At 42.5% G+C, this 27,681-nt stretch overlaps 1 long non-coding RNA gene and 1 pseudogene across 1 annotated transcript in view; one reads left to right on the plus strand and one right to left on the minus strand.

Moving 5' to 3' along the window:
• The window catches only part of LOC140327367 (uncharacterized), a 41,984-nt gene that overhangs the window by 588 nt on the left and 13,715 nt on the right, over positions 1 to 27,681 (plus strand). The window lies entirely within an intron of this gene.
• Positions 9,873 to 18,715, minus strand: LOC140325338 (vomeronasal type-2 receptor 26-like; annotated as a pseudogene).

Raw genomic sequence — 27,681 nt, forward strand, 5'->3', positions numbered from 1 at the left:
GCCAACATATTACGCAGCGCTGTACATTAACCTCCCTAGAGGTAATCCTGAGCGTGACTCGGGCTAGAACAAAGTTGCTAAAAGCGGTAACCCCGAGTCACACTCGGGGTAGTAGTAAATACAGCTGGGAGGTAATAGTAAATACAGCCTTACCTAATCTACCCGCGTCGTCCATCGCCGTGATCTCCGTCTTCTCTTCTTCCAGCCGGCTTCTGCATCCAATGCCTCACCGGGCAAAGTACAAAATAACTATATTGAATGTAATACATTGGATTTATAGGTGTAAAAGCAGTACATTGTTTTCAAGAACATTTATGTCACATTATATATATATTAGTATGAGTATAATATGTATTTTAAAAAAAATAATAATAATTTTCATTTTTTTTTAAATATATATATTTTTAATTCCTTCAATTTATTATTTTTACATAATTTTGTGTTTCAAACTTTATTATACTCATACTATTATATTATACTGTAAAATATATTTTCATGAAAAACAATGTACCTCTTTTAGACATATAAAACCGGAAAGAAATGAACCGCTGGGGAGGTTTAATAGGGGTAGCAAATGATAGGCAGTGACACAGAAGAGAAGAGGACTCTGCCCTGAGGAGCTTACAATCTAAGAGGTGGGGGAAGTATCACACTATTGAAGGGGAGATATAGAGTGATCGAGAGCAACTAAACCAGCCAGGGGAAGTGATGCAATGATCACATGACAGGAAGTAAATCCTGCTGGGCAGCCATCTTTGGTAATAGAGCTGTAGGGGACTGTCTTTTTCTATCTGCTAGCTGAGTTGTAACTTTGAAAAATTTAAATAAAGTTGTTGAAGTAATCAGACACCTCTTCATTAAGAAGTGTTTCCTGCCCCTGATAGAGGCCTTAGAAACCCCACCAGGATATAAGGAAATGCAGGACGTAGTGGGTCAGAGATGAGAACATGTGCTCAGCCAGGGTAGGTGCCTGCATCCCTTCCAGAACACACTGACTGCCTTGTCTGTGTACAGTAATATATTATTACCCTCTGTATTAATGGGGTATATGTGATATCTGTTATCAGAGATTATTCCCCTCTGTTTTAATGGGGTATATGTGATATCTGTTATCACTACAATCAACTCCAGAGGCCTCTGCAACTCATCCTGATACAGATCAGTACTGGAGGTATTTGTGGTAATAGACTGTATATATACCCGGGTATATCTGTGCACAATTCTCCTCAGGACTCTGCTATGTGTACTCATTTATGTTTATGGATTGTATATTGTTATTACTGTTCTGAGATATAAAGCTTACAAATACTCCAACCTGTGAGAACTCCAATTCTTGTTAATGTCCCAGGAAGGGAGCCCCTCTACTTACAGAGACCCTCTCCTGGCTGGGTGGAGGCACTGCCAACTTTATTATTATCCTCACTCTTCTACATAGCAAAGGCCCGGGATCCTCTCTGTTATCTACAGGTTAGCGCCATAGCTCGGTTTGTGGGGGTCATTTCCATGACCCCCCCATAACAGGGCTACATTTGGAGGCACTGCTGAGATTGTAATGGGATACAGCAATGGAAGGGAAACACAATGCACAGTGGCGCCCTCAATCTTCACCTAGGCGAAGGTACTTACCTTCTTTTCCTCCCCAGCAGGTTCATGTAAAGGAAGAACCAGGATCACCTGCTTATTCTGACAGCATTGCTAGTGATGGTAGTCTATACAATGATAATGCAATTTGCACTCTTACCAAACTTACTAAGATGTCAGTACAGGGCCTTTAGGCAGTACATAATAGGAAGTTAAATATATTCTCTGGTAATGACCCTGTTGGGGGTGAGCGAGCAAGTTTTTAAAACTCGGATCTGGCGGCGAATTTGGATGTTCACACTTACTGAAATCCTAAGCGTGAATGACCCGTGTAAATCCGCCTATCGAGCTCAAATTTTTTTAGAGGTTTTGAAGAAGGGAACTTGTCCTCATTTAACCTCTAGTCCCAGGGATCACACACTGAGCTGATCAATGAATGCAGTCGGCACTGCATTCATTCATCAGCACAGCCCGCAATCTTTTTTTTTTTTTTTTTATTTAAATTCGAGCTCGATCGGCGAATTTACACTGACCATTCACGCTTACAATTTCGGTAAGCGTGAACGTCCAAAATCGCTGCCAGATCGAGTTTTAAAAACTCGCTCACTTATCCTTAACAGGGACATTACCAGAGAAAATTTTTAACTTCCTATAATGTGCTGCCTGAAGGCCTTCAGGCTTTGTTTGACACCGGGTCTCAAGTCACACTTATTTACCGCTCCTTTTCTGAAAAATATTTGAGCAATGTACCCTGTTGATGGAAGGTTACAGGTGATTGTGAGTGTCCCTAGCTTACAGGATTGGGGTGTTACTTCCATGGAAATCATGGCCCTGGTCTGTCCAGACACTGGAGATGCCTGTGCAGCACCCGTGATATTGACCACCAACTGTCAGGCAGTACATGGTGCTTTTCAGAAGTTTCTTGAAGGAGATAGAGCTGTTTCCTCTGGTCAAGGTGACATGCCCTCAGACCTTAAGGAGCTCTGCAATGTCCTCTCGATTACCTATCGGCATGGTGTGGTTTACCACATTGGTTAACACCCAGTGGAGATTCCACCAGAGATAGAAAGAGTCTTGAGGGTAGCCTCCAGCATTGCCCCTGAACTGCTTGGGGATGAGAGTTACATCCTCATGGAAACTTCTGAAGAAATAATAACCAAAGCATGGATGGTGAGAAAAGGATTGGAGATCCTAAGTGGAATTATCCATGGTTGTGACTGTGATAAATTGTTCCCCCCTTCCTGTTGTGACTGGTCCTCACCAGGATGTGCAAATTGCTATCCTGTGTTTGGTGTGAACCCATATGTTGAAGTGTCCAGAGCTCAAGTCAGAGACACACTCTGTTCCCTTAAGTTTGGTTTAAGTGATCCTAACTTGCCAGAGACCTGGAACAAGAAACTGACAGGGCGGCTGTCTGGTTTTCTAGAAGTGTTCTCTACAGAAGAAATGGATGTGGGCTGTGCTAAGAGTGCTCAACACACTTTTCGAATAACAGATGCTCTTTCCGAGAGAGACCCCGGAGAGTAGGATGTTGATGAACTAAGACAGACCTTACACCAGATGAAATCTCAAGGGATCATAATAGACAGTAAAAGTCCTTATGTCTCTCCCATTGTGGTGGTAAGAAAAAAAATGTGGATCAATCCCCTTATGTGTAGATTACCGCACCTTGAATCGGAGAACCATACCAAACCAGTATACCTTGCCTAGAATTCCCTAGTACGCTGATGCTCAGAAGCCCCATTTGATGCTAGTTTGAAGGACTGGGTAGTGTGTTGTACCAAGAATATCCAACTGGACTACAGCCTTTTGCATACATTAGTAGGAGCCTCACCCCTAGTGAATGCAATTATCCATGACACAAGTTTGAATTTTTGGAGCTCAAGTGGGCCATAGTGGATAACCTGCGTGATTACTTGTACGGAGCTACGTTTGAAGTGAGGACAAATAATAACCCTTTGACGTATGTCCTAACTACAGCAAAACTGGATGCTACAGGGCATAGGTGGTTGGCAGCCTTATCCAACTATCAGTTTACCCTGAAGTATAAACCAGGTCCAAAGACCATTGGGGCTGATGCTCTATCTAGACGCCCATGTCTAACTCCTAACACAGAAGACAGTGAATAGTGTGGGAGCCTTGTGTGCTATGGCTGCACTTGTTGAATATCGGGTAGCTTTCCCTGAAATGAGGCTCATAGATTCTATAGTAAGTGGTCCAGAAGCAGTGCATGTTATATTTGCTTATCCTGCTGCACTGGGATCATTTGAGAAAAGCTCTATATCTCCACAACAGATGATCAAAAGTCAAGGCTGATCCTATATTTGGACCTCTGTATCAGGCAGTAAGTGCCAATGATCCAGGAATGCTGAAGAAGTTACTTACTGAGTGTGTACCACTCCTGAGAGACTGGGAGAAGTTTAAGATATACAAGGGTCTGGTCTTGTGGTTCTGTATCATGACCATCCTGAAAGACGTCAATTGGTTCTCCCCTATTTTTTTCGGAAGGTGGTCTTCCGAAGTCTACATGATCATCATGGTCACCTTGTTCGTGAGAAGACCTATGTCTTAGTGCAAGACCGATTCTACTGGCCCAGGATGAGAGAAACCGTGACAAGTCTTTGCAGATGATTAGATGCTTACAGAGGAACGCACTGCCAACTGGAGCTGCTTCAGCGGGGCATGTACAGAGTTCAGGTACCATTGATTTAGTCTGCATAGATTTGCTTTGCATTGACAATGATTCAAGAGGAATTGGAAATGTACTGGTAGTAACTGACCACTTTACTCGATATGCCCAAGCCTTTCCTACTAACAATCAAAAGGCAGCCAGTTACAATTGCGAGAGTACTTTGGGAAAAGTATTCCATTATGGCCTACCCGATCAGGTGCCTTCTGATCAAGTGAGAGACTTTAATAGCAAGTTGATTAAGGAGCTACTTCAGCTGCTGAATGTCCATAATAGTGGAACCACACCTTACCACCCTGAAGGTGATGCTCTTCCTGAAAGATTTAACAGGACATTTCTGGACATGTTGGGTACACTACACGTTGATGATAAGCGTGCCTGGAGCCGTAAAGTTGAAGCCATGGTCCATGCTTACAACAGTAAGAGTGAGAGTATAGGATTTTCTCCTTACTTTTTGATGTTTAGAAGAGAACCCTGATTACCTATTGACCTTTTTTTAGGGGTTTCTACTGATGGGGTAAGCAACAACAGCCATTATCAATATGTGGCCCGTCTGAAAGATACCCTCAAGTCTGCTTACCATTTAGCTGAAGAGAATGCAGCCAAGGTAAATGAGGGAAACAAAAGACAATATGATCTTCGTGTCAGATTCAGGGACTTGAACCCAGGTGACCGAGTTCTACGAAATCTTGGAGCTTCTGGAAAGCATAAACTGTCTGACAGATGGCAAAAGGAGATTCTTACAGTGGTGGAAAAATTACCTGGGATTCCAGTATACAAAATTAAGGGACCAGAAGGAAGTGTCAAAGCCTGGCACAGAAATCACCTGTTGCCTATTCCCCAAGTGCGAGATGGAAGTTGTTTCAACGGGCACTCCAGAGTGTGAACCGCTTCAGCTTGAGGCTGATGTTTCGCCTGACCTTCTTGATACTAATGAGAGTGACTGGACTGTAGTTCCTGAAAGTTCTAGCCCAACCACTATGTCTTCCCCTCTCTCTGTTATCTACAGGTTAGCTCCATAGCCGGGTTTGTGAGGGTCATTTACATAACCCCCTCACAGAGCTCCTCCCTTACTAGGTAATGGTAATTCCTATTACATTTCATGGTGTAATGGAGCAGTAGTCTCTGACCTTTCGGACCTCACGGACCACTACATTCATAATTTTAAATCCCATGAGCGCAGAGCCGTGTGTCACTCAAAGGGGAAGAAACTTCCCCCAGAGTGATGTCATGATGCCAGAACCTGCCCACTCTCCCATCGCAGACTCAGACCTGCTTGTTTAATATCCTGGGTAGACAGTAGGTCAGTAGGATTAGGAGCTCAAGGACCACCGGTGGCGACCGCTGGTATGGAGTACAAACACATACACACAATGCTCCCATGCCACCCCCTAGTGGCCATGACAGCCTAGGTAGACTAGAGAGAAATGCGGCCCAGATTACACATCTACCCCTCCTCTAGGGAATGCTAGACAGTGTCACATGACTGACACCACTGAATGTGATTGGTCGACATCACATCCAAAATGGTGGCACCCAGCAGTCTTGGGGCTTTGAATGTTTACACAAGAGGGTGAATAAAATAAATAAATGCTGATATATCATAGAAAGAGTTTTATAAATTGAATGGGACTCATTAGGAGTCATTATTGGTAAATCATGATATTTCTGAGCTGTGTGATATTTCTGCCCTAAAAATGCTATAGAGACAGGAAACCAGGATAAATCTCTGGATTGGGGACACATGAACATTTAAACCAAATGTATTCTATTATTCTAATGTCTTATATTATAAAGAAACGGTAAATCACAATGTGGGTGGTGAAAGGATCTGCTTCTACTTCTAGTTCCTCGAATGCACAGTGACTTCACCTGCACCAGAGAGACAGATGTCTGGAGAGATATCCCAATAACACACACGCACACAGTATGGTTTTAGGAATATACTCTAATGTTTACTTGACAAGGTGGTCCTTTTATACACAATATAAGGGGTGGTCTTTAGTTACATACAGCTATTTAAGTTTTTGCCAAATATAGTGTTATTTGATACATTTTAAGGTATACAAGGCATACATCGTATTTCAAAGAATTTACAATTTCCACCATCTGGTTACAATTAAACTGAGTAGACAGGAGAAGAAATACAACTTCCTTACAGGAACATATATGGCTCAAGTTAGATTAGCTATTTTAACCCTTCAATCCCCTCTTAAGTCATGAACATGACTTATTTTCTTCTAACATAGAGAGGTAAATAGCATATTTTTGTCCAGGATCTGTGGGCTTTGGACACATGTGCGGAATATTTGTATAAGGGAAGGGATACATTGGATACACCAACATAAAATAAGGAAGCAATTATAATTACAATAATGATAAATAATGTTCTTAACCAACTCAAATCTGGCAGCCAGCTCAATAACCAGTCCTGCCAGGAGGATGAACCAACATCCTCCCTGATATTATTAGCAATTTCATGTAACGCTTGAATATGGGACTGGATTGATCTGGAATGGTCAGATAAATTGAAACAACACATTCCTTTAAAATCTTGACACCCTAATCCACAGCAAACCTAGTTTCTAGCACTGCTCCTCTTAAACCTTGTAGATCTAAGAGCATATTTGATAAGGCGGTAGAAGTATGATTCAGAGATTTGGCCAGTTCACATGCAATAGAATTTATAGTACAAGAATTTATAGTACGAGGCCCCCAAACTTGTATATTCTGCAAGGCTGAGAAGGGGTAGAGTAGAATCACAATTTTCTGATAAAGTCTTGGTAACCGATCTGTAAGCTCTCCTGACAAGGGATTGTCTAGGAAGGGCTAAAGTCAGCTTGGATAATGCACAGGGACCTCCAATAACATTGGCAGGAACATAATTGTAAGTGGTGTTACCACATGACAAAACCATCCCTTAGGGAGCATTATATTATAGATGAAACTGGGAGTCACAATGGTCTTATTACAACTCATGGAATTATCCAGGGAGCTAACAATCCTACCATTCTTTTTACAGGTGTCATTAACCACCTAAGCGATAAGGCCGACCTTGGTACGGGCTTCAAAAAGTTACAATTATCGATAAGCCCGAACTTTTCTCACCGTATGAAAATACAGTGAGAAAAGTTCAGGTTTATTGATCACTTACCTGGTCCCGCTACCTGGTCCATGATTGTCCATCGGTCGTGTTCCAGCGTCGTCCTCCAGCGTCGGGTGTCCTCTCCGGGAAGAAAAAGCCGGCCGGCTTCTTCTGAGCCGGCCGGCCAGTTTCTTCTTCTAAACTAAGCCGGCCGGCTTCTCCCTCCGTGCGATGATCCAGCGTCGATCGCAAAAAAAAACATACATCTCTTCCCTCAAAAAGACAACAAGCTCTAGTGAGGGCAATCAGTTCAGCTGCTTGGGCTGACTGAAAAGGTAAAGGATTTGATTCTAGAATAACATCAGGAAGTTGAACCACAGTGTATCCCGCATGATAAGTGTTGTCATTGGGGCAGGAACAGGATCCATCCACAAAAATATCAGGTGCTCTTTCAATGGGTGTGGACTGTAAGTCAGGTCTAGGTGAGGTGTGTTCATGTATGAGTTAAGTACATTCGTGGGGAGGAGGCAAATCATCCTGCTCTCCCTTATATCCAAGTAGGGCATTTAGTATAGCCATTGGACCAAATGTGGGTGCTGACTATTTAATATGAAGCTGGGGATTAGATAGGAACAAAACTTCATATCCACTCTGTCTTTGTGCTGACATATGTTGTGTATGTATCTTTTTTAATAGAGCTAAAACATTATGTGAGGTATGCAGAGTGGTGGGATGACCTAGGGTGATAGGCATGGCCATCTCAGCGACCATTGCACAGGCTGCCAAACTCCTGAGACACGCAGGCATGCCCTGAACCTGTACCGGAACCACTTTTGAGAAAAAAGCAACAGGGCAAAATTTGCCTCCATAGGACAATTTGGAATGATCCTGAAACGGTGTGTGAACATTGACTGGTGATTGTATGGATGTTGGATCGACAGAGGAGGAGTTTTTATAAGATCTTGTAAGTATCCCAATAATTCCCACAGAGGGCTCAGCATTCTCTCTTGGACCACTATACTAATCCTCACATAAAGTGCTACAAGTAGCACCAGAATCTACAAGAAAAGGGAGAGGACGTCCCTCTATGTTTAACACATTCAGTGTCTCCTAAACATAACCCCTTAACCATGTCCATATGGAATGAATCATTTGCTCCGTCCCTAGGAAAAGGATTCACGCTTCCCATCCCCTCTGTTCATCCTGCCATATTATCCACTCAGGGAATAACTAAATAGTAATCGGTCCCACAGACCCATGCTACATAATCCTTACATGTCTCTCCTACATACGGAGGAAGGGGGAGTGGAGAGACCTTTCCTTGTATTGCAACCATTTCTTGTAACTTAGTTGAGACGGAAGCAGAGCTGAACTCTTCCCGGGACTGGCTGTACTGAACCGTAAAGGCTCTGACAATTCCTGTCAACTGGGTAGAGGACTTATGTCTATGCTCAACTTCCTCCTCAACTGCCTGTTAGTACTATCCCTTAAAACCGTCACTTGCGTTCACCAGTTTCTGGGTTAACGGGTTTCCCCTCGCCAGAGTGGTGGGGTGTCTTAGGATTCTCCAGGACACACACAATAAAGTTAGTACAGTTTTAACAGTAACATTTGCTGCTCACCTTCAGCACAACATGAAAATACTTCATAACATCACAACATAAAAGACAGCATAACATCACAACGTAAAAGAAAGCATAAGAAAGGGACAGATAAGAAGCGATAGAAATTGGCTGACAAGAGAAATCAGGTGCAGACAATAGTTAAATTCTTTCCCTAAAGAATACCTCTTTTAAATTCTTCCCTAAAGAATTTCTCTTTTGAATTCTTCCCTATAGAATTCCTCTATAGACTTGGCCATTAGTCTATTTATTTCTGGGACTTCCCTAAAGCCCTCAGTTTAAAGCCTATCTTCCCTAAAGATAGCTATTTTCCCTTTCAGTCTATTCTAAGTGGATTCAAGATAGAAGCAACAGAGAGTTTCGGAAAGGATCGGAATTCCCCTAAGCCTCAAGTCAGGGACTTTCCGTACTCACCGAATTCTGTGTGCTCTAATCCCGGAACCGAGCCCCCAGCTGAAAGGATCTGCTTCTACTTCTAGTTCCTCGAATGCACAGTGACTTCTCCTGCACCAGAGAGACAGACGTCTGGAGAGATATCCCAATAACACACACGCACACAGTATGGTTTTAGGAGTATAATCTATGTTTACTTGACAAGGTGGTCCTTTTATACACAATAATTATTCAAAGAATTTACAATTGCCACCATCTGCTTACATTTAAACTGAATAGATAGGAGAAGAAATACAACTTCCTTACAGGAACATATATGGCTCAAGTTAGATTAGCTATTTTAACCCTTCAGGTGGTATGATAGAAGAAATGAGCACAAAGACTTTATGCTGTGATTTCAGTTATTTATATACAGTCCTGTGTGTTGCAAATGTTCCTAATATAGTATTTCCTGGTAGGGATTATAAAGGATAAGATGGGTCGGTAATTCAATATTTTACATTTATTTCTCCAACATGTTTTTTCGTGTGTTTAGCTCGGGTTTATAAAGTAAAATGTACAATTTGGGAATAAATATACAGAATAAAACCCCAGCACTGGAGGTCAGTATGGCGAATACCTCCACAGCCACCATGTATTTCCCTCTGGTGCTCAGATAGGCTGGGATCATGGCAATCCACACACTGCAGAACACCAGCATGCTGAAAGTGATGTACTTGGCCTCATTAAAACTGTCCGGTAATGTCCTCACCATGAAAGCCAATACAAAACTCACAGCTGCCAGTAACCCCATATAACCCAATGTGATATAAAAGGCCAATGTTGAGCCTTCATTGCATTGTACGATGATCTTCCTGGGATAGGAGTGCTTGTCTTACTCCTGAAATGGTGGAGAGATGGACAACCAAAGAATCCCATTTATAACCTGAATGGATGAGCAGAACAACATGACTGTATTGGGAAGTTTGACTCCCACCCATTTCCTACACGACCTTCCAGGTCTGGTGGCTTTGAAAGCAACGGAGACCATGATGGTTTTGGCTAGGATAGAAGACACTGAGATAGTGAAGACAATTCCAAAGGAGATTTGTTGCAGCATACAAGTGATATCCACAGGACGGCCAAGGAACAGGAAGACAGAAAGGAAACTCAGAGTGAGAGAGCAGAGCAGAATGAAGCTGAGGTTCCGGTTATTGGCTTTGACCATGGGAGTGCTCCGAAACCAGAAAAATACTCCAAAGATAAAGACAGATATGGCAGCAAATAGAACTGAAGATACTGAAAAAATTATAACAAGGACATCCTTCTCGTATGACAAATACTCAGTAATCTTGGAAACACAGATATTTTTAGCATCATTTGGCCATTCATCTTCAGGACACGTCTGGCAATATTCACTGTCTGTAGAAAGGAGACACAACATAAATAGTTATATATTTTATACTGAATGAACGTTTGCTGACATTTAAAGGCCTATTTATGAAGAATTCACATAGTTTATTGTGCATCAGTACTGTATGTATTCTGTGCACACTAGTTTAGTGTATGTACTGGGGTGAGTGAATGTAATGTAATAGAAATGTATTGAGCAGACATGGAAATATGTACTGAGGAGTGCACTACTAAGACATAAGTTCTGTGTGAATGTATATGTAGTGTGCCCTCACTTTGTACAACTCTGTGTGAATATCTTCAGTAAGTGTGGTTGTTACCCAAGGTGGTAAAAGCAGCCTACTGGGCAAAGTTCATCTACACCCATGTTTTAAGGCTTTTTATTATTTGCATAACTCTCCCCACGAGCCAGCCCACTACTTACATCAAGGGTGAGGTCTCTTTAGTGAAGTATTTAGAGTGCTGTAATGTGTTCAGGAAGCTATGTACAGAACCTTTTCACATCTACATTCTCCCTGCATTTCACAGAAAACACACAAAGAACAGTGATGATTATGTATGTATTTGATAGGAAATATATTGGACATAATTTTTATTTAAAAGACTATTAGCATGTTTATGAAAGGGAAGGGAACAACCAGGAATGTAAAAAAATGGCAACAACCAGGAATGTAGAAAAATAGCAAAATAAAGTCACCTACATAAGTGATCCCTGAGGCACCGGCCAACACTTTGTGTAGCTCTCCGTCACATCTGTCACTGACAACTCAGGTCTGCACTGATGATCAGGAACAGCCTAGCATGGATCCCAGCAATGTGATCACTGAGGGGTCTGCTCCAATCAATCTATGTTCACATAATCATTTTTTTTGGCCGGGGGGGGCAAAATGTTCTTTGATTCACTGGCCAAAACAGGTAAACATCAAATATTGGTTTATGACAAAAACAATCTAATGCCATATGTCTTCAAATATTGATGCCTGTTCATAGAAAGTTTGGTGGTTAAAATGTTCTTGCCCACGTTTACATGAGAAATATTTAAAAGTTGGGCGATAGTTATGTATGGTGTTTATGGATGAGAGAGCAAAGGTCCAGCCTGGGTGGCAACCATGGCTCCTTCCAAAGAATAAAAAAGCCAATAAAAGCTGCTATATGACTTTTTTGGTTTAGGAATGATTTACAGCATGCTTTGGGTCCAGCCATTCATCACTGTAAATCTGACCTCTTTTGGGTTCATGTACATTAGAAAATAAAACTTACCGGAATGTTTTGATATTTCGCCATCTGAACACAGAACACAATCGTAACAACATATGTGATAGCCTTCCCTTAGAGCTTTTCTGAATCCTGGAAGACATTCTGCGGAACATCGGCCTTTGGGGGCCTATGAGAACATGATATAATACCATTAGAAACACTTTATAGAAATTGTTCAAGATGGTAAAATTGAACTGGGGCAACCTTTTTTTAAGATTTGGATGGAATGCTGGGAGCAATGTAACCTCTGCCAGGTGGTCAGCACTAGTCCAGTATTAAGAGAAATGCTTGTACTGTAATGTGAGGTTCAGCAATTTTCACAGCTGGAAAGAGCTATTAGGAAGGCAGGAAAGATTACTTTTAAAGGGACATCAAGGACCTCCCTGCTTCTGCACATCCACACTGACTAATCAGTTCAGAATTTTAGAATTAGCTTAAGAGCCCTGGTTCGTTGTTTTTTTTCCTGTAACTCACCTGGTTATGTTTCCATGATATTAGCTCTGGGCTAAGAATAAGTTCCTGATTTTCTTGAGGAGACTCATGAAAGTTGCCCACATAATTCAAATACGTGACATTTATATCTCCAACTCCTGTTAGCCAATTTACAATGTCCAGTGGGCTGGACAGATCTCCCTTTTCTTTAAAATATATTTTATTGTTATTTGAATCCTTGTAGTATGTTGTTTTAACATAGCGGGATACCTTAAAATATACAAAAATCATTACATATACATTATGATGCATTTATAAACATATTTGAATTAAAACTTGACTTTTTCATTAATATAGTCCTTTTCATTTAACTTGCCTAATAAAAGGGTTTCTAGTTAATCTAAGTTCCTTCCTTTAAAGAACATGTATAGCAAGAGAGAGGTCTCCACCTGAATGTATACAATGGATTGCAATAGCTGCTATGCACTTGGTGTGGACTGTGCACAGGAATATCACAGCTGTAGCACATGGCAAAGTGTATGATCTAAGCCCATATAGAAATGAGTTGGAAGACAAGACTACCTGTGAATTTCAGATTGATAAAAAACTTTAGGAGATTGAAGAGAACCACAACAGTAAATTGTCAAGTGTCAGATTAAAATATTCAGAAAAATCTAGCCATAGATGAATGGAACCTGGATTTCTTCTTTTCCAAGCTCGGATTTGAACTTTAAAATCTATTTATCCAAGCAGGGTCACCATCAGGTCGGTCGGCTAATAGGGTCGGTTTCAAGTAGTTATTAGGAAGCTGAAGGTAGGACAAATAGGTAAGAGTGAAAAACATTTAAATGGACATGAAGAATTTGGCAAGGTGGCATTCGCTTACTACTACTCAGAGATAGATATATATATGTTGAGAACCAGAGAAATTGAATTAAAATATAACAATTTAAAAGTAAAATTACATGAAATATTTACAATTATACCCAGACAATTTTGTCTCCATGTTACTTAAAAAATCACCAGTCACCTAGTAAAATAATCATAATTCTCTCTAATTATACACTGACAATACTCTCGCATTGTTGCTGCAATAATAATCTTATCAAATAAGATGGAAATGGTAGTAGGCCTCACAAGAAGCCAGCAGAGACTAGTGGGTACTCAGAACTAAGTCTCTGGTCTGAAATTTACCAAACTTTGGGTAGCTGGACAGAGGGCACCAACAGGCCACCACTTTGCCCACAAACAGCGGTGGTAGCAAACATAAAGAGGCCATATTATAAATTTGTTTTCACAAAGTAGCAAGAAGCAAATTCCCCCCCCAGCCAAGCTCCCCCTTTGTGGACTGGCTGAATCATAAATTTTCCCAGTCACAGCATGAAGATAAAGGTAAAAAATGTGAAACATTATCCTGGAGCCAAGGTACCTCGGCTTCTCCACAACACTCACAACCATCTTGTTGGGGGCACAGGTTCTCCTGTTTATACACTGTATTCCCATTTTTCAGGAAATTGGGTACAGCAATCTTTCTAGCTATTAGCATCTAGTTCTATTCAAATCTCTTTTGTTCCAAGCTCTGGTTGCTTTGTCCTCCTGTGTTACCTGAGACTTTACCCAACTATAATATGCTTGATATTGTCTTTACAGATACCAGAGCTACGAGCTGGTGTTCTCCCTGCAGCCAGTCAAGTGGCCAATAGGTTTCCAGCCCATCACCCCCTGAGCTCTGGTAAAAAAAAGGAGATTCTGCACCCCATATTATCCTGTGCCACCTGCCAGGGGGTTCAACCAATATAAAGTTAGATCACTGCCAGTCTAGTAAATATCCTTAGAACGTCAAATGGTCAATCTATGAAGAGGGGGATGAAGACCAATAGCAGGTGGAGGAAATAGATTTCCAGTCTACCTTGGCAAACATTGCAAGTTGTATACTAGCTTGTTTTTGCAGTGATGTGGGGAATTTGTTACAACCAAAATAAAGGCACTAAAGTTAGAAAACAGTATGCAGCCACCTCTGGACAGCTTATTTTTGTAAAATGCTTACCAGATCTTCATCTTTTCATCAAGAATCTCTCCATTCCCCCTGTATTAGTTCTCAGATCCCCTTGTCCCAGCATCAGCAGCATCGGGCTGAGTAGGCAGAAGCATAAGGACACTTCTGTTCCCCAATTCCAATATTAGCAGTAGGAGAAAATGTTGCTTTTAAAATGTACACTCCATTTTATTTGAATATTTGTTTTCCCCAATATACCTTATTAACAAGAGAATATGGCCTTGGAAATTACTGTATATTACTTTTTATTTCAATTATTTTTATTATCTAACACAGTGAAAGCTTAGATTGTGAAACACTGTCACTGTTATATTTATTTTCCTACACCTTTGATGCCCCTGCCCTATAAACTGCTATAATGTGACCCTATCACAAAACAGTCACTAAATTTAAAGTGATGTCTTTTTTTCTTCTTTTCTTCTTATGAATTGCTTTTTCTTCTTTTTTTCTTACTTTTTTCTACTTTTTTTTCTTCTTTTTTCTTCTTTTTTTCTTACTTTTCTTCTTATGAATTGCTGTATTTTGTACCTCTCTGACCAGCACAGCACCACAAAATGCTGACTTATACTGCTGTGTCCCATCTTTTTTGGAGAGCTCCATTGGTGCCAGCTGTTTGTAAAAGACTGATGATGTGCCAGTAGGGCAACCTGTGATTGTCAGACATTTCCCATGCATGTTAGAAAACTAAGTGGAGTCAAGTCAGAACTCAAAACTGAAAATGTAACGTTTTATATATTTCAGTGCTCTCACCTTATACTTTATTCTGTGTACATTGATTTCAGATTGTGGTTCCTTAATCTTTATATAGCTGTATATATCGTGAAATGCCTGGGCCAGAATATTAACTGCAGTATACACTCTGTAAGGTGTTCTATCATTAGGATATATCTGTATTCTGATGTTAGTCAATTTACAATACTCAATAGGATCCTGTAAATTGACTGCTATGATAAGGTTCTTCATTGGATTCCCGGAAAAACATCCATAGTGAGTTATAATAATATCCTGCAATAACGGGTCATCTGTGTTGTAGGGAAACCTAATACTACGGACATATTCCTTTATTCCCGGTATAGATCGATACGTAGATGTGAACACCAAACTGCAGTTACCAAACATAAAATGTTCTGCACCCTGTGACCAGGAATCGGGGAGAATAAATGTTTTATTTACATGATAAGGGACAGTTATGTACAAAAATTTATAATAGGTTAAGCTAACAGTGCCACAAATAATTACAACTTCAGTGGATGAGTGCTGCAGCGCTGGAGGAATTATATCATGATTATTTACAGACACCAGAATCTTGAATTCAATACAAATTCCATGCTCAGATAAATGTTTGCTGAGTTGTCGGATCTCCCGTTCTCCATATTCATCATCGGATGAAATGATCCCAACCCAGTTCCACTTCAACCTTTCCAGCAGCTTCACTATGGCCACAAATTGCATTTCATTATCTGGAACTGTCCGGAAAACATTGGGATACATCTTTCTGTCACTTAGTAAACTATCTCCAGCTCCATAACTGATCTGCGGAGAAAAAGAACACAAGTCATGCTCTGTGTTAGCAATGATTGGCTCTTATTGCTGCTTTTCTCCATCGTTGGGGCTGATTTATTAACCCCCCTAGCGGTATTCCCGAGTGTGACTCGGGGTGGGAAAAATTGCAAAAAGCGGTAATCCCGAGTCACACTCGGGGTTTCTTTGGGGGACCCCCTTACCTTATCCCCGCGCTCCAGCGGCGATCTCAGGATCCCGCTGTGATGGCGGGGCGCTTCTCCGTCGGGGAGCGTGGCTGGGCGGGAAATTTAAAAGCAGATTACTATGTAATCTGCTTTTAAATTTTTTTTTTTACAGTGAAAAACACACAAAACACATAATAAAAGTATAAAAACACATTGTAGTACACCAAGCATCATTGCCCAGTGCCCTGATTATCTTTTTGCCCACTATTAGCCCTGACCATGATCTGACCTTTTGATGGCTTATAAATCACTTCCTGAATATATCACTTTACGTTCTATACAAAAAAAAAAGTCAGAGGCCTGTGAATCATTCAGACTTCGTTTTGCAAGTTTCCGAATCCATAGTCAAGAACCACCAAACACCATCAGTGGCTATGAATAGACCTGGACGTCGTGCTTCCACCATTGTCTCCTGTCCTGACTGTGATGTTGGACTTTGTGCAGCACCCTGCTTCAAAATCTACCACACCCGGGATGTTTACTAAAAATGTAAATCATTTTTTTTTCTAAAATCTGCATTTAATTTATCTTCTTATTTATGAATAATATTGCCTTGTTTGGAAAATTTCAGTTAGAATTTTTTGATAAAAAAAAATTTTTTTGATAAATTACACTGTTGTGGTCTATTATTTCATAATTTTTTATAATTATGTATTATAATTGTGTATTATAATATAATTTATAATTCTAATATGATAAATAAATATAATTATCATACCCAGGAGTTAATCCTAAGAATTACAGGCCCACAATATAAACAAAAATTTCTATGCAAAAAAAATAGGACCACTTTTTGCATCAAAAAGTTACAGAATTAGAACGCTAGGGGGGTTAAAGTCACTCTGTAAGCACTGAGGGATAAACTTCTAAGTTTCATCCAATTGTAAATTTCCAGTTTCATACAGTTGACAATCGAAAATCTGGATCCTTCAGTTTCCCAGCATGAATTTCAGATCACATTTTCAATACAGGGACCGCAGTACACTGTTTGGCCACTAATGTTTTGATGGCGCTGTTCTGCAGAAACAGCTTTTAGGTCTGCTAGCTAAACTAAATACACGTTGAGATGTGCCTGCTCCCTGGATCTGTGCAGATGTCCGCGGGTGCAGAGGAAGGCTGCCTGTGTGTGGAGTAAAAAAAAAAAGTGTGGAACTTTCGAAAATCTGGTGCACTTCAGGTCTGGAGGTTCCAGATTTTTGATTGTTGACTACATTAAAATTTACCAGTTCAGGACTAACATTCAGAATTCAGGGTGATCTGAGCTTCGGTTTAGTGTTGGTTTACAAAATAAATACTAATAGATGATAACAGATTGCAGACCTTGGGACCATGTTCTAAGAAAATAATTGTAAAAGAACATGTTGTATAAATAAATCTTATAAAATTATGTTATTAATAGTTATTTAATTCTAATATTCTATTATATTGACTCAGCTCATTTTATTGTGCTATGTACCCCTGTATGCATTCTCTAGGGTGAGAGGGCAGATATTTTGGGGAAGGGGCTTTCAGATAAATAAGCTTCCCAACCACCGACCTTCACAACACTTGGGTCACATTGCGGTTATGAAGTCCTCTTCCATAACAATGGCCCTTTGTGATTCCAAATTACCATCTATAAATGGTCCCTACCTAAGAGTGCTAGTTCAGCTGCCTGGGAATGGTTTATGTTTCCCATACATGTGCAGAACAAAATCCAGAACTCGGGTCAGATTTTGAGTTGGTAAAATTCAGGCTTTCAAACTGATATAAAAAAAATGAGACATGTGGGTCAGCACTATCTCTGTGTTTCTCTGAACATCTGAAGCTTTTTACCAGTCTGGCTGCTCTGCCCCTATTGGGTACTGGTATTAGGATATAAATAATAATGGCTGCCCATGGTGGATAAGTTGGTATAGGTTGGTATTTGGGGCACTTACCTGGGTGTAACCATACAGATTCAACACCTGAGCCATTTGGAGAGTGGTATCTGATCTGAGGTCCCCGATGAAACCAGCCACGTTATCCCGCTCCATACAGGAATAATTTGGAGCTGTCCTCGTATGTCCAGACAAGATTTGTAGAACATCTTTTGTAGCTTTCTTCATATCTCCACAAGAATCATACACATGATATCCCAGAGTCACATTGGGCAGAATATCTGGATTGTGGTTTATCTCATTAATAGCAAATATAAATGCCAGGAGATGGGCATATCCTTTTTCCTGGGCACTGTGACAAATAGAAGAAAATGGGATTAGTCAGTGTCTACAGCACATCCTAGAAATAGAACCTTCTGGGCATTAACCCTTTATCTGCTGGGTACTATCCTCACCTCAGGAACCTCTCATCTATGGAAAGTTTGGAGAAGTTTTCGTATCTTCTATCTGGTGGGCTGTGGTGGGTACTTGACTTTTCTCTTATGTTAGACCCGGGCATGGGGTTGTTGGAGGCCACCTGGGCTCCTCGTGTTATAGACATTGTTCTATTTTTTTCTTTCTTCTACCTGCCATCTGCCCTAAGGAGACACGGAGGCCGGTATTCTGGAGATATTCATTGGAATGGTTATTGCGTGAGCCTGAAGCTGGTTCAGGAAAGGTTTTCTCCATATTTGATATATGACAATATTCTGGAAGTTTTAACCCATAGTTATATTTTCTCCTTAGTTTGCTCCTTGCACTGTATGCCCCTGTATGTGGTAACTGCACTCAATCTGATTGTTGTCATGCCATTGTTTCCTCTTTACATAGATGATAAAAATATTACAAATAAAATAAGTCATCCACAGTCACAGTAGAAAATTCTATCCTAAGCAGTTTGCTGCAAAAAATGTCTCTGTAGAAAAAGTGACCAGTTTCCTTCAGCTGTGTCAGAGCCTTTGAATTCAGCAGGGAACAGATCTAAGCACTAGGTGGGCCTCTGCAGGGACACCACTGCTTCCACACAGAGTGCTGGGATCTTTTAATACAGTAAGGGGGCCAAACTTTTCTGCTTACAATTTGACTACTTTAGAAAAAGGGTAAACACTAAGACTCTGCAATAGAAATCTTTTGGATGTTATAAATTATATGTAGAACAGAATAATGATAAGTAGAATGTTATAATATATATAATTGAGCCCAATATACCAAATAAGCATAAAACACGAATATATTATTATTATTTGTCCCCTAAACCTCCCCACTGGCCACCATCAGCTCTCATCTCTTGCAGCATAATAGCAATCCATTTTTCTTGATGATGATACCTTCCATAAAATTAAACTCCATACAAATAGACAATCACACAGATGAAATAGTGAGGAGACGTTTTACCTGCCAAAGGACTTTTATTTTTATGCAACAGGAGAATCACTCAGCTCTGCTACACAGCTCTGTCTGGCAGGGACCTGATATTTCTCTGCTGCAGTTCAGTAACACTTACAGGTCCTGTCCTTTCCCCAGCCTGTGACTGGACAGTGAGAAGAGAATCAGCACACTGACGAGCTCATCCTTCTGTCTATTCTATCAGCATATTTCTATCAGCATATAATAAAATACATTTTGATTAATTTATGCATTAGACTGAATCTGTTTTTTTTATGTCTTCCTGGAGTTCAGTTTTAACTGAGCACTGTGCAGGCACCCAGAAGGTGACCATGTTATGTTACACATAGCAAATTAGCCAACAGTCCCAGCTCTCACATTTCTGTCCCCACAGGCTCTACTAAAGCACAGGGACCGCCATCAATGGCTCTATTTTGCTAAAGCTATAGCAGCTTGATTATCACATTTTACAATAATGAAAATCCATGTTGTGTATGAGGACCAGAAAAGTGTCAGAACTCCTTATCCCTGACAATCAATGCATCAGCATGACAAACCAACAACTAACAATGTGAAAGGAGCTCAGCAATTGTACCCTCACACTTCTCTCAGGACAGAGTCCCTGTAAGATAGACACATGGTGCTGCAATCATAATATAATCATATATAAATCTGTGTAATGTATAGGTGATCACAGACATTAGTGATAATGACTTACGCTGCACACATGAGATTGTCAAATGGGATTCCCACCCAATGCCACATTGTTACTATAGAATGCACAGCAAATATTCCTCCTATAATGATGTCCCCTTCCTGAGAATACTTATACTCAAATGTATAATTCCTCATTGTGATATCACATTGGTGAGCAGAGTTGTGTGTGTTACATATACCGGAGGTCACGCACAAAGATAATAGCCAGAAGACTATTGTACATGGTAGAATCTCTGAGACTTGGCTGCATTCTTTCTCTTCTTCCAAACATCTCATTGCTGACACACAGAATCCTGACACTGATTGCAGGGATCAGGTAAAGTGCAGTGAAGGTGTCAGGTTTATAAAGGATACAATGTTATTTTTACTCATACAATGGAATACAAATATAGCAGAACTCTGAAAAAAGAAAAACAAAAGAACATGAAATGAGAAAAACTCACAAGGACTGTTTCTATAACTAACTTACACCAATGTCATTTTAACACTTAATACAGATTTATGATAATGAAATCCTCATCTTATACATACAAGGTAAATACATGCAGGGGTGATAAGAACATGATAACATGTACAGATACATGTACTGCTAGGTACCAGGATACTCATAGCAGGGAAGCTCTATGGTAGGCCTTTGATAGCTTGGGTAATCTACAAGAAGAAAAAGCAAAGTAAGGGTTAACCAATGGTGTGCAGGAGGTGTGTGGTGATAGGGGGCACTCTGTGTAAAAATGTACAACTCATCTCATCTGATCCAGCCTTTGAGACGTCTCTGGATATGAAAGGCTAATGAAAGTTTATTTTTCCATTATTTGGTTTGGTAATGATTGGGTGTTAGCTTTGGTTTGAATGCTGCAGTGTCATCTTCTCGGAGTGTCATCTTCTCGGAGAATACTGACTACTACTACTGTAACTCACAACCATTTATGGTTTACTAAATCCCTGTAACTGTAAGGCCCGGGTCAATACCAGTATTCCCCAGGACACCAATCTCCCAATCTATCCTGCAGTCTTTGCCTATAGCAGCCCCCGCTCAGCCTCGGGAGACTGGTTGTGTCTCCCAGCACTCGGTTGCCCCCAGGACTTGGTGCGCAAAGGATGGTGTCTGGAAATAGCCCAGTAGCCCACCAGACCCCGGAGTACAGAGCCCACAAATGCAATCAGAATGTCAGGAAATCCAAAAACAAGCCGAGGTCAGAACACAGGAAATCAGTCTATCCAGCAAAGTACAAAGGCACGAAAGGCACAAGCAAAGTCGGGGTCACAAGCAGAGAACAGTCCAGGCAGAGTTCGATGGATAGTCAGGAACAGGCGCAGGTCAGTACCTGTTAGCTCTGTAGGTCGTGCCGGCGCCGCTGCTCCTAATTGCAGGCACGGGCGCCGAGTCTTATCTTTCAGGTAGAGTAACCCCACTACCTGTGTTCCATGCCTGAGTCTCCTTCCTGCTGGAGACTTGCTCTGGTGTTCGAGCTGGCGTGGGTGTGTCTCTCTTAAATCTATGAGGTTACACATAAACGCCCTTTGTTTTCTACAGCCTATGGCTGGATCTCTGCAGGTATTTAAAGGCACCTCCTGCTACAGGAAGTTGCCTGAGCAATCTCAAGGTTTTACCCTGTGAAACTCCCAGTGCAAAGGTGTTTCCTCTGTTTGCTTTACTGTGTACCGGACCTTGTTTCTTACCCTTGGACTTTGCCTGTTTGCTCTGACCCTGACCTCAGATTACATTTTTGGACCTTTGCCTGATTGCCGCCTGACCCTGACCTTGGATCTTGTTTCTGGACTTTGTCTGATTGCCATCACCCTCTTGGCCACGCATACCCCTCAGTGCTTGCACCAAGTACCCTGACCCCTCTGGTCAGCTGCCACTGACCTGGGGGTTGCTCTGGAGTGGCACCTGGCAGCTACCCTGCAGTCCAAGCCTATCCTCATCATCAGAGGCTCTAGTGAACACCAGTCAGTGGCACAGTGGGTCCACACCCGCGTGCATAACAGTTTGCTCAGGCCATGGACTCTGCTGGTCCGAATCTTCCCAGTACCAACGAGTTACGCCAGGAGTTGGTTAAGCAGCATGAGAGTCAGGATTGTCTAATCTATGCAATGTGAATATGTGCCTGAATGATTTGACATCTGCCAACCCAGCGCCATCAAGCTTCTCTGCTCCAACTAATTCAGTTCCTGCCCCGCCTCCCTCCTATGTACTAGGTTCTGGACCGCATCTTGCAGCTCCTCCATGTTTCAATGGTGATCCTAAGCAGTGCCTGGGTTTCATAAATCAATGTACTCTTCATTTTGAACTGTTACCTCATCAATTTGCCTCTGACCGAGCCAAAGTAGCTTTTTTGATGTCACACCTTACTGGGGAGGCGCTGGCCTGGATCAATCCCCCCTGGGAAAGGAACGACCCAGTTATAATGGATCTACAAGCTTTCCTAGAGATCTTACGCAAGGTGTTTGATGAGCCCGGACGCACCGCTTCTGCCACATCATCCCTACTACGGTTGCGTCAAGGAAAGCAATCCATGGGCAGGTACGCAGTCCAGTTCCACACGTTAGCTTCGGAACACGGCTGGAATAATGAGGCACTTGTGGCCACTTTTTGGGAGGGGCTCTGTGGGAGAAATAAAGATGAATTGGCTAGCCAGGACATTCCCTCCTCCCTGGATGACCTCATCTCCCTGGCTACTTGAATTGATTTACGGTTCCAGGAACGCGCAAGAGAGGTGGCACGTGAAACGGGTGCCTGTCATCTGGCATTTCCACCTCCACAAGCTTCTAACCCCCCGCCTGTAGTGTCGGTAGTCGGTAGTCCCTGAACCCATGGTGTCGGTAGTCCCTGAACCCATGCAGGTCGATCAGGTTAGGCTGTCTGAACAGGAGCGCAATCACCGCTGTGCTAAAGGACTTTGTTTCTATTGTGGTAGTTCTGATCATGTGCTCCGCACTTGTCCCCTGAAGCCGGGAATCTTCCAAGCCTAGGGTCCATGGGAGAGGCGGCCCTAGGTGTAGGTAATTCCTCTCCTCCTCTGACTCTGCCAGTAACCTTGTCATTAGGCAATGTTCACTTTACTGGGATGGTGCTTCTGGATTCCGGAGCAGCAGGGAACTTCCTGCAACAATGCCTAGTGGATCGCTATCAGATACCCATTCAATGCCTACAGAGGTCTCTGACTATATCGTCCGTCGATGGAAAGGCTCTGTTTGAGTCCATACACTTCATCACGGAACCTGTAAAATTACAGGTGGGAACACTTCATTCTGAAGAAATTGCGTTCCTGGTTCTGTCAAGTCTGTCGCATCCTCTCCTCTTGGCACTTCCGTGGCTACGTGTTCATGAACCTGTCCTTGACTGGAGGTCCGAGAGGTGCTGCGTTGGGGACCATCCTGTCATGAAAAATGTCTCCTTTCTGTCCCACTTCCTCGGTCAACGCAGGTACCACGCAATCTCCAGGGTCTGCCAGTGGCCTATCATGCTTACATGGATGTCTTTGATAAAAAGGAAGCTGAAATGCTACCCCCTCACAGGCTGTATGAGTGTCCTATTGACTTGGTCCTGGGCTCCTCGCCTCCTCGTGGGGGCATCTACCCCCTTTCACCTGCAGAGACTCAAGCCATGTCCGAGTATATCAAAGAGAACCTTGACAGAGGATTTATCCGCAAATCTTCCTCTCTGACCGGTGCAGGATTTTTCTCTGTGAAAAAGAAAGATGGCTCCCTACGTCCTTGCATCAACTACAGGTTCTTAACAAGATAACAGTAAAGAATAAGTACCCGCTTCCCCTAATCTCTGAGTTGTTTGACCGCCTTAGGGGAGCTAAAGTTTTTTCCAAATTAGACCTACGTGGGGCCTACAATCTGATTAGGATTCGCCAAAGGCGATGAGTGGAAGACCGCCTTCAATACCCGTGACGGTCACTATGAATACCTGGTAATGCCCTTTGGACTAGGCAAGGCCCCTGCAGTATTCCAGGAGTTTGTTAACGACATCTTCAGAGACTTGCTATATTCCTGTGTTGTAGTGTATCTTGATGATATTCTTGTTTTTTCCCCAGACCTGGCTACCTAGACCTCACGGGAAGCAGGTTTGTTCGATCCTTCAAAGATTAAGGCAAAATCGTTTGTACGCCAAGTTCGAGAAATGTTCCTTTGAGAAAACCTCCATCATGATAACTGGGTTGAGGTATTATCTTGGGCTGAATTTTCATACAATAATCATGTCAGCGAATCTTCCAAGAAATCACCATTTTTTTATTGTTTATGGCCAACAACCAAATATCCCACTCCCGGTGTCCTCTTCTTCCGGTATCCCTGCCGCAGATGCTACCACAAAAGAATTCTCTGAAATCTGGGAGGAGACTAGGGGAGCTCTTAAGTAAGGTTCTGTCCGCATGAAGAAATCTGCAGATAAGAGACGTAGAGTTTCTCCTAAGTTTCGTCCTGGCGATAAAGTCTAGCTCGCCTCAAAATACATCCGGCTCAAAATACCCTCTTACAAATTGGGTCCACGCTTCATCGGTCCGTTTGAAATTCTGGAACAAATCAATGACCTTTCCTACAAACTTAAGCTGCCAGCCTCACTCTGGGTACCGAATTCGATCCATGTCTCCCTGCTGAAGCCCGTCATCCTGAATCGTTTTGTCAAGAGACCTGTCTCAGCTCCTATAGCAGTCAGTGATGAGAACGTATATGAGGTAAAGGCCATTCTGGGGATGAAGAAGAGTAGAGGGAGAACCCTGTTTCTGGTAGATTGGAAGGGGTTTGGCCCTGATTGGGAACCCGGAGAGAACATCAATGCGCCCCTTCTTTTGAAAAAATTCTTGTCTAGGACCAGGCCGGAGGAGAGGGGTCGTAAGGGGGGGCTGTTAGCGCTGAAGGTCATGCCGGCGCCGCTGCTCCTAATTGCAGGCACGGGCGCCGAGTCTTATCTTTCAGGTAGAGTAACCCCACTACCTGTGTTCCATGCCAGAGTTTCCTTCCTGCTGGAGACTTGCTCTGGTGTTTGAGCTGGTGTGGGTGTGTCTCTCTTAAATCTATGAGGTAACACATACACGCCCTCTGTTTTCTACAGCCTGTGGCTGGATCTCTGCAGGTATTTAAAGGCACCTCCTACTACAGGAAGTTGCCTGAGCAATCTCATGGTTTTACTCTGTGTAACTCCTAGCGCAAAGGTGTTCCTCTGTTTGCTTTACTGTGTACCGGACCTTGTTTCTTAACCTTGGACTTTGCCTGTTTGCTCCCTGACCTCGGATTACGTTTTTGGACCTTTGCCTGATTGCCGCTTGACCCTGACCTTGGATCTTGTTTCTGGACTTTGTCTGATTGCCATCACCCTCTTGGCCACGCAAGCCCCTCAGTGCTTGCACCGAGTACCCTGACCCCTCTGGTCGGCTGCCACTGACCTGGGGGTTGCTCTGGAGTGGCACCTGGCAGCTACCCTGGGGCCCAAGCCTATCCTCACCATCAGAGGCTCTAGTGAAGACCAGGTAGCGGCTTAGTAACGCCCCTCCAGAGCATACCCAGTCAGTGGCACAGTGGGTCCACACCCGCGTGCATAACAGTAACAGAGAATACTCAAAAATCAATCCAACACAGGTCAGCCCAGCAGACGCTATAACAGGCACCTCTGACTAGGAGCAGGCTAGAAAGCCCCAGCAGCCAATCACAGCATAGGATTAACAGGAACCCCTCAGCTATGCAGCCTCAGTGCAGAGGTTGCCGGGGGAAAAACCCCAGCCACAGGCATGCTGCAACCCCAGTGCTACCGTGAGCACAGCCGCCAGAGGGAATAGGCTGCGCGTGCCCTCCTGCTGTGAGGCATCACCTTGGATCCTAAGCCCAGAGAGCACCTCCTAACATTACCCCCTTCTCGAGGAGGGGCCTCCGTACCCTCCACTTGTGGGTTTTTCAGGGTTTTCATTGTGAAACTTCCTAACTATCTATTCCTCATGAACTTGGTGAGCTGGATCCCAGATCCTTTCCTCTGGACCATAACCCTTCCAATCTATCAAATACTGCAGAGAATTTTGTACCTAACGAGAATTCAAAATTTTCTCAAACTCTTACTAACTCCATGGCTAACCCTCGTCCATGGAGGGGGGCTTCAAGGAAGGTGCCGCATTAGCTACTGGTTTTAATAATGAATCATGGAAGGAGTCGACACTACTAACGGGGCGGGCAGGGTTACCCTATAGGTCACTCTATTAATTCTCCCAGCAATAGGATATGGGCCAATGAATTTTGGCCTGAGCTTGGTAGAGGGCTGGCAAAAGGCAATATTCCAGAAACCCAAACTAAGTCCCCTGGAGGAAATTCTGACTCCTTGGAATGATGTCAATCAGCAAATCTTTTCTGCTGCAAATTTTGTTGTACTTGAGAACAAATAGTGGTCATGTGGGTAAGCCAACAGAGGCATGTCTGAGGGGGGACTAGACAATGAAGAGAATTTTGGATTCCGCCCACCACGACATTAAAGCGGAGACATTTTAGTCGAGGAATGTACGGGGTTGTTAAAGGTAAACTCTGAAAATGGAAGATAATTCACCCATTCCTCCTGACTACCTCAAACGAAGCTTCCCCAGGGGTTGTGTACACTTTGGAGGACTTAGCAGTCTATTTTTGAGGCAAGGATGTGAAGAAAACAGGTCACCTAATTTTTCGGGGACCTGGTTAAATGACAATAAAAAAAAGATATGAACCAGTCGATGCTTCAAAACCTGCCTGGGTAAGTATGGTAGTTTGCCAGGAGGACCAGGTAAAAAGGTTATAAGGTAATGAATTGCAGAGGTGATGATTATCTGCAGAGATTTCAGTTCCTGGTGGTTGACAAGGATTTGGCACCAGGGGGTTCAGGAAGAACTGATCAAGTTTCCATCAAACCGGGAATGTTGAATAAAAAAGCACAGCCGTGTGTGCTGGCAGAAGTCATTCTCTAGCATTCCACCATCGCTCGAAAAAAGGCATGGAGACATTTCAACCAACTTTGCTATACATATGACTGGGACTCATGTGAGTGCACCAGTCATCTTTGTACAGCGCTGGGCTATATGTCAGAGTTATATTTGGATGTATGTATGTGTGTATGTCATCACTAGGAAACGCATGGTAACATTTCAACCAAACTTGCTATGTCCCACCATTACTCGGAAACGCATCAGGACATTCAAACCAAACTTGCTAGACACATGACACTGCTGATCTTTGTACAGTGCTGTGGTATATGTCAGAGATATTTAAATGTGTAATAATAGTGTGTGACTGTGGGGGGACATTAGAGTGTCAGCTCCTCTGTACAGAGACTGATAGGACTAGCTCAGTGTTCTCTGTACAGCACTGCAGTATATGTCAGAGCTATATAAATGTATATTAATAGTGTGTGACTGTGGGGGGACATTAGAGTGTCAGCTCCTCTGTACAGGGACTGATAGGACT

Source organism: Pyxicephalus adspersus, chromosome 3 (assembly GCF_032062135.1).
Source record: "Pyxicephalus adspersus chromosome 3, UCB_Pads_2.0, whole genome shotgun sequence".
NCBI classification, from domain to species: domain Eukaryota; kingdom Metazoa; phylum Chordata; class Amphibia; order Anura; family Pyxicephalidae; genus Pyxicephalus; species Pyxicephalus adspersus.